The sequence below is a fragment of the Octodon degus genome, unplaced genomic scaffold (genome assembly GCF_000260255.1).
Source record: "Octodon degus isolate 3935 unplaced genomic scaffold, OctDeg1.0 scaffold00040, whole genome shotgun sequence".
Taxonomy (NCBI): Eukaryota; Metazoa; Chordata; class Mammalia; order Rodentia; family Octodontidae; genus Octodon; species Octodon degus.
The window spans coordinates 6,303,946-6,313,766 of NW_004524616.1; the positions used below are offsets into that span (position 1 = coordinate 6,303,946).

The 9,821-nt window shown below is 40.2% G+C and overlaps 1 pseudogene; it reads right to left on the bottom strand.

Annotated features, from left to right (window-relative positions):
- Positions 1-339: 339 nt before the first annotated feature.
- The window catches only part of LOC101572394, a 17,494-nt pseudogene continuing 8,012 nt past the window's right edge, over positions 340-9,821 (bottom strand).

Genomic DNA, 9,821 nt, shown 5'->3' on the forward strand with positions numbered 1-9,821 from the left:
CTTACCTGGAACAACTTGTTTTTTGATTGAAAGATCAGCAGTTTTTTTTTTTTAATATTTAAAAATTATTTATTTATTTATTTGTTACAGGTCTTGCAATACAGCAAGGACTTGTAGTGATCCTCCTGTCTCAGCCCGTCCAGCGCTCAGGATTACAAGAGTGCACCACCATGCCTGGTTTTGGTGGCTGGAGTTCTGGGGCCGGCACGACATGCAGTACTGGCGATAGAATTGGGCTCTTGAGCTTGCCAGGCAGGTGCTGAGCTAATTCCCGAGTCCAAGATCACTATGTTTCTGCATTGTTCTTCCAGAGCCCATATTGGGCAGTTAACACAGAGCTCAAGGGTTCTCTATTTTTCCTTTATCTCGTTCAGTCTGCAATCAGGGATAAATGTGAGGTGATTTAAAAATGTTAGTCCACGTTTTCTAAGGAGTATCCACACTAATTTCCATAACGGTTGCACCAGTCTACATTCCCACCAGCAGTGGAGAAGTGTTCCTGTTCCCCCACAGCCTCTCTAACATTTGTTGTTGGCTGATTTCTTTATGATAGCCATTCTTTCTGGGGTGAGATGGTATCTCAGTGTTGTTTTAATTTGCTTTTCACGATGGTTAGTGATGTGCAGCATTTTTTCATATATTTATTCACTTCCTTAATTTCATCCTCTGAGAAGTATGTGTTCATCTCGGATGCCCATTTCTGGACTGGTTCTTTGTGTATTCAAAATGGTTAGGATAGATATATAGTTACATTCTCTTAATGAATAGAGGGATTTGTTCTAATGGTGTTTCTAAATAGGATATCATGTCTGCATCTTCTACAGCAAATAACCACTAGGAAAAGAGTATGCAATGTGTTAATTATTGAAACTGCCCTACCAACTTGATTTGAAACCGTCTCATTACTATTTGTTTCTCAATAAAATTATGGAAAAAAATAAAATTAAATTAAAAAACAAAAGAAGTTCAATATACTAAGTTAGCCATGAAATGAAAAGAAGTGATACATGGTTAACTCATATAGTATATTTTTATTAAAATCATTATTAAAATTATCAATTAATTGAATATCTTTATATAAGTGGACAAAAATAATGTCACCAGGAATTTATATCAGTTGTTGTACCTCAAATGAATCACATTTTTCTGTGTAAAGATTGGTGGAAAAAAAAAATGTTAGGTACACATATTTTCTGTTGGAGAAGGACATAGCAGTAGAAGGAAAGGGAATCCCTATATCAGTGAATGTGCATACACCCCAAGGCCTGTTTGGAATGTCTTAGAAAGTTTCTTTACTCATTTCACATTTAAATTTTCAAGGGGAAGAAAAATAGCAAGAGGGACTGGGGAGATGGCTCAGTAGAATAAGCACTTGCCTGGCAAGTGCAAGGGCCTGAGTTCAATCCGCAGTTCCAAAAAAAAAAGAAAGAAAAAGAAAAAGGAAAATAACAAGAACAAGAAAGGCATTACAGAAGTGTGGTCTTGGGAAACTTCATCTCTCATGTTTGTGTGTCTAGTTCACTCTGAAAGCACAGGTAGCACCCAGGCTGTCTGCCCCCATATGCTCCTCAGAGATGGACTGCAGGATTAGACAGCGAGATGCAGTTAACCTTACAGAGACCACCGGGCAGACCTTTGTTTTGAAAATATCTCTACATTTTCAGACACAGCTAGAGAAAAAGTTAATGATATGTTCTCTAAAAGCAACAAAAAGAAACCTGTGTTCTAATTTTCCACATGGAATGACTTTTTCAAATACAAATGTCAAAACGATATAAATGCAATTTGTAGCACTTTTCCATATGTACACAACCACAATAAAAAGTCTTAAATTTGGCACAGCATAATATTTCTATCTTGAGTACAGGGGCCCTCCATTATCATCATTACCAAAAACAATGGAGAAAAAAGGAAGGGAGAGAAGCTGGGCACTGCAGAGAGGGAATGAACAACTTAGTTAAACAGGCCTTTTTGAGACGTGAGAAACAAATGCTCACTCATTGCAGTATGTTTTTGAAACAGCAGGTGGCTCTGTAGACCTGAAATAGTGGTGGATGATATTTTGTAAGGACAGTGTAGAAACATAATGTAAAGGAAAATCAAATGCCAGGTCTTTTTAATAGAAAAGCAATATATGCTTACATTTCAAGGTCAGACAGTCAGAAATATATTATCAGAACTTCCCAGAATTGGGGTTGTTGTTCAGGGAGATTCAATGATAAGGTGCCCTAACACCCAATTTTGGTATCCTTGTACTGTGGGTGTAGAATAACACTGTTGGGACTCTTGCCACAAGTACAGTTGTGTCTAGGGTCAGGATGTCTTTCAGTGAGCACAAAACTCAGTAGCTGTGGCAGATGAAATAGAAAGAATCGCCACTGGATGAGGTATTTTGAATCAGAGTTATATTTTGGAAGGATTGGATAGGGAAGGAGAACACAGGATTTGGCAATACTAACAGGAGGAAATGAAAGGACACTGTGGATTTATTCTAACTCAAAATAAAGAAGGTGGACAGAATCTTTGGTTTTAAAGTATATTTCAGGGAACTGCTTCTCAAGTACATGTTTGACACCTTGATGACATGGGGATCAATACAGTTGGTGGAGGAGTAAGATAACGCAAATGAAGAATAGCTATGCCTCTTGAGGAGCTGAGGCAAGAGGGTAGATCTACAATTAAAGCAGTAGGAGAGTTCTGTTCTTCCACTCTTTTAGCTTCTGCCCACTTCTCTCTGTACTAACAGCAGACATCTCCCTATCCTCTGCTGCCATTTACTCAGTTTTGTTTTCCTCAAAATTTCTACCTGAACATGATCTTCCATGTTTATTTATTCAATTCTGTAGTTAGACTTTTCTCTTTAGCTTCATTTTAATAACTGTTTTCTTTTCCTGTTTTCCTAAAATTCTTTAGAAAGATAAATCGATTAGCTGATCTTCATTCTTGCCTCAGACCATGTTATATTTTGTTGGCAGGTTTCTTGGTGGGTGTGTTCTCTCACATGCCTGCCAGGGTAGGAAGGTGTACAAAGTTTAGTAGTTATGGGCTGGCTGTGGTGGTATGCCCTATAATCTCAACACTCTGGGAGGCTGAGGTAGGAGGATTGCAAATTTGAGTTCAGCATGTGCAATTTAGCAATTTAACAAGTCTCTGCCTGAAAATAGATAAAAAGGGGTAGGGTTTTCAATCACTGTGCAGGCACAGGGTTCAATCCTTGGTGTCACCTATAGGGGGAAACACAACTACTTAATGCTAACTGCTTTTGGAGGGTGTGGGACAGGGCAGAGAACATGGTACTATGGTTGATTTCTCTAGAGCTAGAGAGAGCACAACCGAGTCTTCCTACAAGACTGACAATTTAATCTGTCCTCATAAAGTCAGTGAAGTTTAGCCATTAGTTTCATGCTTTTTCTTTTACAGTGTTGTATATTAAACCTAGAAAATTGTGTAGGGTGTTGTGCATGCTAGATAGGTGTTCTACCACCAAGCTATAACATCAGCTCTCCATTTCTTACTCAATTAAAAAAAATGAGGTAGTTTTGTGGGCCACATGACTGGTAATATTTGATTCAGCATTTTTCTTTTTATTTTTTTGCATTCTTTTATTTATTTTATTTTTAAAATAATTTTATTGAGAAACAAATAGCAATGAGACAGTTTCAAAACTGATTAGTAGGACAGTTTCCAGCATTTTTTTTTCATGCTGACCAAGGCTTTGTAATCCTTGCATCACTGTTTATCTTTTGCTCTATCTGATTTTTCAAGCTTTTCGTACCAGGTGTTTATCCTTACTACTACATCTTGTATACTGTAACTGGAGAGCCTGACTGGTGACTATAGCAGGAGTTTTCTGAGAAACTAAATGTAAGGTAAATATTGGAGTGGGATGACTCCTGTGTGGCTGGCAGAGAGGACCCCATTCTGGCAGTGGGTGGAGTGTAGCGCTCAGTGCAGGTCACCAGTGGTAAATTGGGTGGGTTTATCAGAAAGGAATGCACTTGAAGTTATGAAGAGTGAACAGTTTGAGAATTTTGGAGAAAATAACAAATATAGGGAAAAATGGACTGATGGGTTATTTCTAAGGGTCACTGTTGCTTTACAGAAAGAAAAGCAAACACTCAGTATAAGTAACATACATTGAAAATCAGTTGTGAAAGCCAGAGTGCATCTTTGGTTGGATATAAAAAGCTCTCATCCCTTCCAAAGACAAAGCAAACAATGCTGAAGGCCTATGCAAGACCTGGTAACATCTTGGTGGCTGAAAGTTAAATGCCCAATCAAGTTATTTATGCTATGTCAAGGTCCGGCCTCTGCTTTGGAAGACCTGATAACCTGACACATGGGACGGAGGCATCTGTGTGAATGTTCTCAAAGATTTCAGCTCCTTAGATGCTTATGAGCCTTTTGGATTTACAGAACTGATTCATATCTTCCTGGTAAAAGCTATAATTTCCCATATGCTAGAGGATTCTTTCTTTTGAAAGGCAAAGCAAGCCTCTCAAGTTCTGTCCCCACCCATTAAATTATAACTTACTACTACTCCTTCACTTCCAGCTCCTGGAAGCTGCTCTTTTTCTGTCTCTGATCCTGACTATGAATAGACCATATAAGCAGAGTGTTTTTCTGTGACTAGCTTATTTTACTTGACATAATGTCCTAAACATTTTGGCAAATGTTCTTCTGCATCAATTAAGGTAGTTTTGTGGTTGTCCCTTCATTTTGTTAATGTGGTTGTTATGTTGATTGATTTTCACACATTGAGCATTGCAAGAATAAATCCCACTTGGTTATAACATATAAGGTCTTTCAATAATCTGTTGAATATGGATTGACAGCACTATAGGGTAGTGTTAAAAGGAAGTTCCTTTAGAAATAGTTCACCAGTTACATCTATTCCAGGCCCTTTTTGCCTTGAACAAAGAATTGGATGAGAGAAGCCAAAAATGTTGCCAAAAGTTTGTTTGGAAAGTAAAGGGTGAAGGAGTGAGGGAAAACTGGCTTTTTAGAACAAACTTAGGTTGAACAAAAGAGGGAAGGAGGAAAAGAGCAAAAACAGAGGTATGCCCAGGTTTGGAAGACATACAGTGGGCTGCCAAAGAGTCACAATAGCAGGCTTCTCTTGGCATGTGTGTCATATGTTGTCCACATCTGTGGGAGCCCATGAGAAGTTCTACATGTGGGGTCCTAGGAATTATGTGGTGCTGTTCAGGGATCTTGTAATTGACAGCTCCTGCTTATTTCCTTCACCTGTTTTGCCATACTCTACCTCCTAGTTCATTTTCCCCTCAGAGATGAATTTCATAATTCTTTTTGGGGTGCTGAAGGAATGGTGGCATCTGTTTTGTATAATTTCTTTAAGTGGAGGATGCCATAGATCTTACCTACTAGGGATTATGTACTCTCGAACTATCTTGGGCTGCTGTAGCTTGCAGATGGGGTTGAAGAGAAAAAATATGAGAAAGTAATGAGAAAAGAGTGACCATCAAGCTGTCTGTTTGATGGGAAAAGAAAACATTACTGTTATCCCAAATATGAGGAGCAAGTTAGGTTTCCACACTTTCTGTAGAAAGAGGATTGTGTGTTAGAAAGGTATATCAGATAAATACCAAGAGTCAGAGGGTGGTGGCCCTAGCAATATCTTGTTTATTTATCTGTAGCTGCACTGGAGCATCAGTGTTTCAAGAGAAATCTCAAATCTTCTACAGACTCATGAAAATAGCTTTCTTGTTTTTCAGTAATCTTGTTCTTTACAGCTCAAGTGGGACTAACTTTAAAAGGATGAATCCAATTACCTGCCTCTGCCACCTTTACTTCAGTGGGTCATTGAAAAGGGGCCTTTATAGTTTGGCTTTAACTGGTCTGCTGGTCTTTCCCATTCTCCATTTTCATAAGCACTTGGTCCCCAGGGTAGACATGAGGTCTTGTTGTACTTGAATTATATTGATAAAATATCATGACTGTCTCATAGTCTCTGGGTCTGCTACCATATCAGAGGACGTAATATTCTTCCATATAGCACTTCAAATGGGTTCAAACTTAGCCTGATTTTGGCCATGTTATGAATCCTCATGGGTGCTATTGGTACCAGTCAGAGCCAGGATGGAGAAGTCTCTTGGAAAAGTTTTGCCAGGGCTCACTTTGGGGTCTGGTTGGCTCTCTACCATTTTAGAACATGGCTGCCAAGTGAAATGAAGGTGCTACTTTATTTTCAAAGCTGTTGCCACTCCCAGAGTTATTTGGAAGTTAGAAGATTAATTGTCACTCTGGAGAAACTCATGTAGTCTAAATCTGGGGTGATTTTTACCCCAGGATCCTTTTCTGAATATGTAGGAGTGATGCTAAAGGTGTTGATTAGGATGAACATCTGCTTGAATCTTGCACAGGGTGGTATGCGAGTAATATCTAAATTCCAGTCCTCTCTATGGTATGTTCCTCTCCTTTGTACAGGTTCTCATAAAGGAGATATTTTGAAATTTCTAAGGTTTTTTAGGCACAGAGTGAGCAAATTTTACACATCTCAGGGGTTGTTACTAATCCAAGTCCTGTGAAAACTCAAGTGACCATTTCCTATGTAGCATCACTTTTCTTGCCTTTTTAAATAGACTTCCACTATATCCCTTGTGGAAGGACCAGCTGTTTTTTTTTTTTTAAATACTACCAGGGTCACTTTTTAAATTTTCCCTTGTGCTAAGGTCCATTTATCTTTCTGGGGGGTATAGAATGTTTTTAATAGTTCTTCAGGAGCTGGGAAAAAAGAAGGCTAGAGTCTTAAGGGATTGTAGGGCTACCCTTTTAGGTGCCCATCAACCTTTTTTATTTTTCAAGAAGACTTTAGATGTGTCTCTTTTTGTCCTTTACAGTGTATGTCTGTGACCTGATTGGGAAGATGGCCTGCATCTAGGAGCTGGAGAAATTTTTGCCTGTGCCTTATCATTTATTGAGTAGTAAGCCCCACTTCTTCCAGATTGGAGCAAGGGCATGTAGCACCAGAAAGTTACATATGAAATTTATATAGATATGTAGTAACCTTCTATCTTTTTTCTAATATCAGTCCCTGAGTAAGAACTATTGGCTCTGCCTTTTGAGCAGTGTTTTCTCAGGGAAAAGGTTTAGCTTCAGTGTCCTGTGTGAGCTGACAACTGTGACTTTCAACGTCCTTCCTAGACAAAGCTACTTCCATCAGTAAACCACAGCTCTTCAGGATCTTGGAGGGGCAGATCACTGATGTTCTTCCTGTTTTCACAGGTCTTAGAGATTACTTGTTTACAAAATGGCTTATTTATGGGCAGAGGAGAACAAAGGTGTCTCTAATTAGGGGTTCTCTTGATACCCACTATGACTATTGATCTAGAGGAAGGGTTTTTGAAGGAAATCAATAGAATGAGATACTCCTGCACCAATTAGCAGTGAATTGCTCACCCACGTTGTCCAGGATTACCCAAGATCCTTCAGAGAAGATGGTAGTATCTGTGGACAAAGTCCTTGCAGGTTTTCCTAGGCCACTTTAGTAAATGAGGATTTTGGCTGGGTTAGCACTTCTGTGGGAGTAGGAACAATCAGACTCCAGTGCCACCAGTCAGGTGCATTAGTTGGCCTACACACAGGGCAGGACCCAGGTGGGGCTTTAGTGCAATCTCATGCCCAGTGTCCAGTTCTTTTGCACCTGAAACAGGAATCTGTTCCTTGATTTCCCTGAGGTTTTCTTTAGATGACTTGGGTGGCTTTAAAGTACTACTGCTTTTAGCAACTGTAATCTTAGCCTTTCTCTTTTTCTCTATTCTGGGTCCTGGTTGTTGAACACAGAAAAATTTACATCCAGCAGTTGAGCCATAGGTATCTGAGGGTCCATCTGAAGTTTTTTAAGTCTGTGTGGAATATCTGGGGTTGACTGACAGATTAAAAGCTGTCCCATTAGGGTTTTACCTTCCTGGAAAATGGATCTAGATTAGTATGCTTGTAAAAGGCTTCTGTCAATCAGTCAGTTATAGAAGACATCTGAATTTTCTTCTGTGCCCATAGTTTATCATAATTAAGAGACTTTTTACTGTACCTTTTTGTCTGCATGGTAAGAGCAGCTAGCAGGCAGGATAGACCTGATCTACTGGCCCAGGAGTTGTATCATCAGGCAACTCTCCCTAGAGACAAATTATAGTCTTAGAACAGGATCATCCAAGGCATTTTTCCCCCCACTGTTTGGGGCTCACACTAAATACTATAGTTCTTGAGCATTCTCTTTGATCAGAATCATACAAACTGGAACATTATGCATTTTACTCCCCCTTTTCTGTTTCATCAAACATTTACATCAGAAATGGTACACGTAAAGGGTATGAAGTAACATCCGACTCGATCTTTGCCACTTCCCAGTTCATATTGAACTCAGACCACATTGCAATAGTAGATAAGCTGTTTTTGTCTTAAATTGTCAGGATCAAATCTACCTCATTCATCAAGAAAATAGTTTAATGGTAGAGTCAGTGGACTCTGTGGTGTCCAAGTTCAAGATATTTTTCACTGGCTTGGTTTAGGGCTACAAAACAGAGACAACTAGGTCTGAACTCAAGGTGACATTTCACACAGAAAGAGAAGAGTCAAAGTACCCTTTGTGACTTTCAAATACCCTGGACAGAGGTCTCTTTCAGGGTGATTCCAACATCATTTATCACAGAAGAAAGCCCTTGTGTCCATATTAGACTCATTAACTCCTCAGGGACTAGGGAGCTGGGCCATTTGCTAGCCTTGCCTAGTTCTTTAATTCCCATAAGGTAATGGCAGGACTTCCCCAAAGTCTTGTTAACCACCTCATTGAGCTTTTTGTATACAACTTGCATTTCAAATCCCTTGATGCCTCTACTTAACCAGAATGAAACCATATGGGAAGAAGGACTTGCATTTATTTTGATGGTAAAGGGGCTAATAATGAGGATGGTTTTGCTGTTGTGCATTCGCAGTTACTTTAGGTTTTAGATGTTAAATGCTGTTCTGCTCAGGCATCAGGCACAGATCTTTAACTTATCTACAAAAGCCAGATGATGATAGCTGCAGGCAGGCTCTTGGACCCAGAGAGAGTAGTGTTGGTGAATTGTGTGGGTGGGTGGTGGCTGGGGGGCACAGTTGACTCTAGTACCTTTTGTAGTGCCAGCACCAGCTTGTGTTCTTTACTGTCAGCTGGGACAATGCTGAGCCAGTAGCAGGAGCATCTGATCCTGTAGGGACAATGCTGAGCCAGTAGCAGGAGCATCTGATCCTGTAGGGTTGCTGTCATTCCTGTTGTTCTTAACTTAGCCTGGGCCTGACAAGGTGCATAGCACCTCGGTGCTGTTAGCCTTTAAGTAGTGTAAGCCCTTGCCTGGCTTTGCAGATTGGGATGCCTGTGTATGTGTTGCTTCAGGCTGTCCCATGCCATTTGGCTTGTTGGGCCAGTTCCTGACTTGTTTGTCTCGGCCAAGGTGAGGTGGGAATTGGGCAAGAAGGTTGTTTGCTCATATGAATCTGGCCAGGGCAGGGTAGGCCTCTGCCTGTGCTGGCCTTGTGGGCCTCTCTTTTTTTTGCTTGAAGCCTCAATATGATAGTCATGTCCCCATGGAACATGCCTCTGGCATTGCCTGTGTGATTGCATCTGCTGTGTTTTCTGAATCCACTTCTCCCTGGGACTTTCACTCTGTGATCCTCAGATTGTATCACTGCTCCACAAAGATTTCACACCAGCAAAAGCCACATTCTTCTTCTCCTTCTCCTTCTCCTTCTCCTTCTCCTTCTCCTTCTCCTTCTCCTTCTCCTTCTCCTTCTCCTTCTCCTTCTCCTTCTCCTTCTCCTTCTCC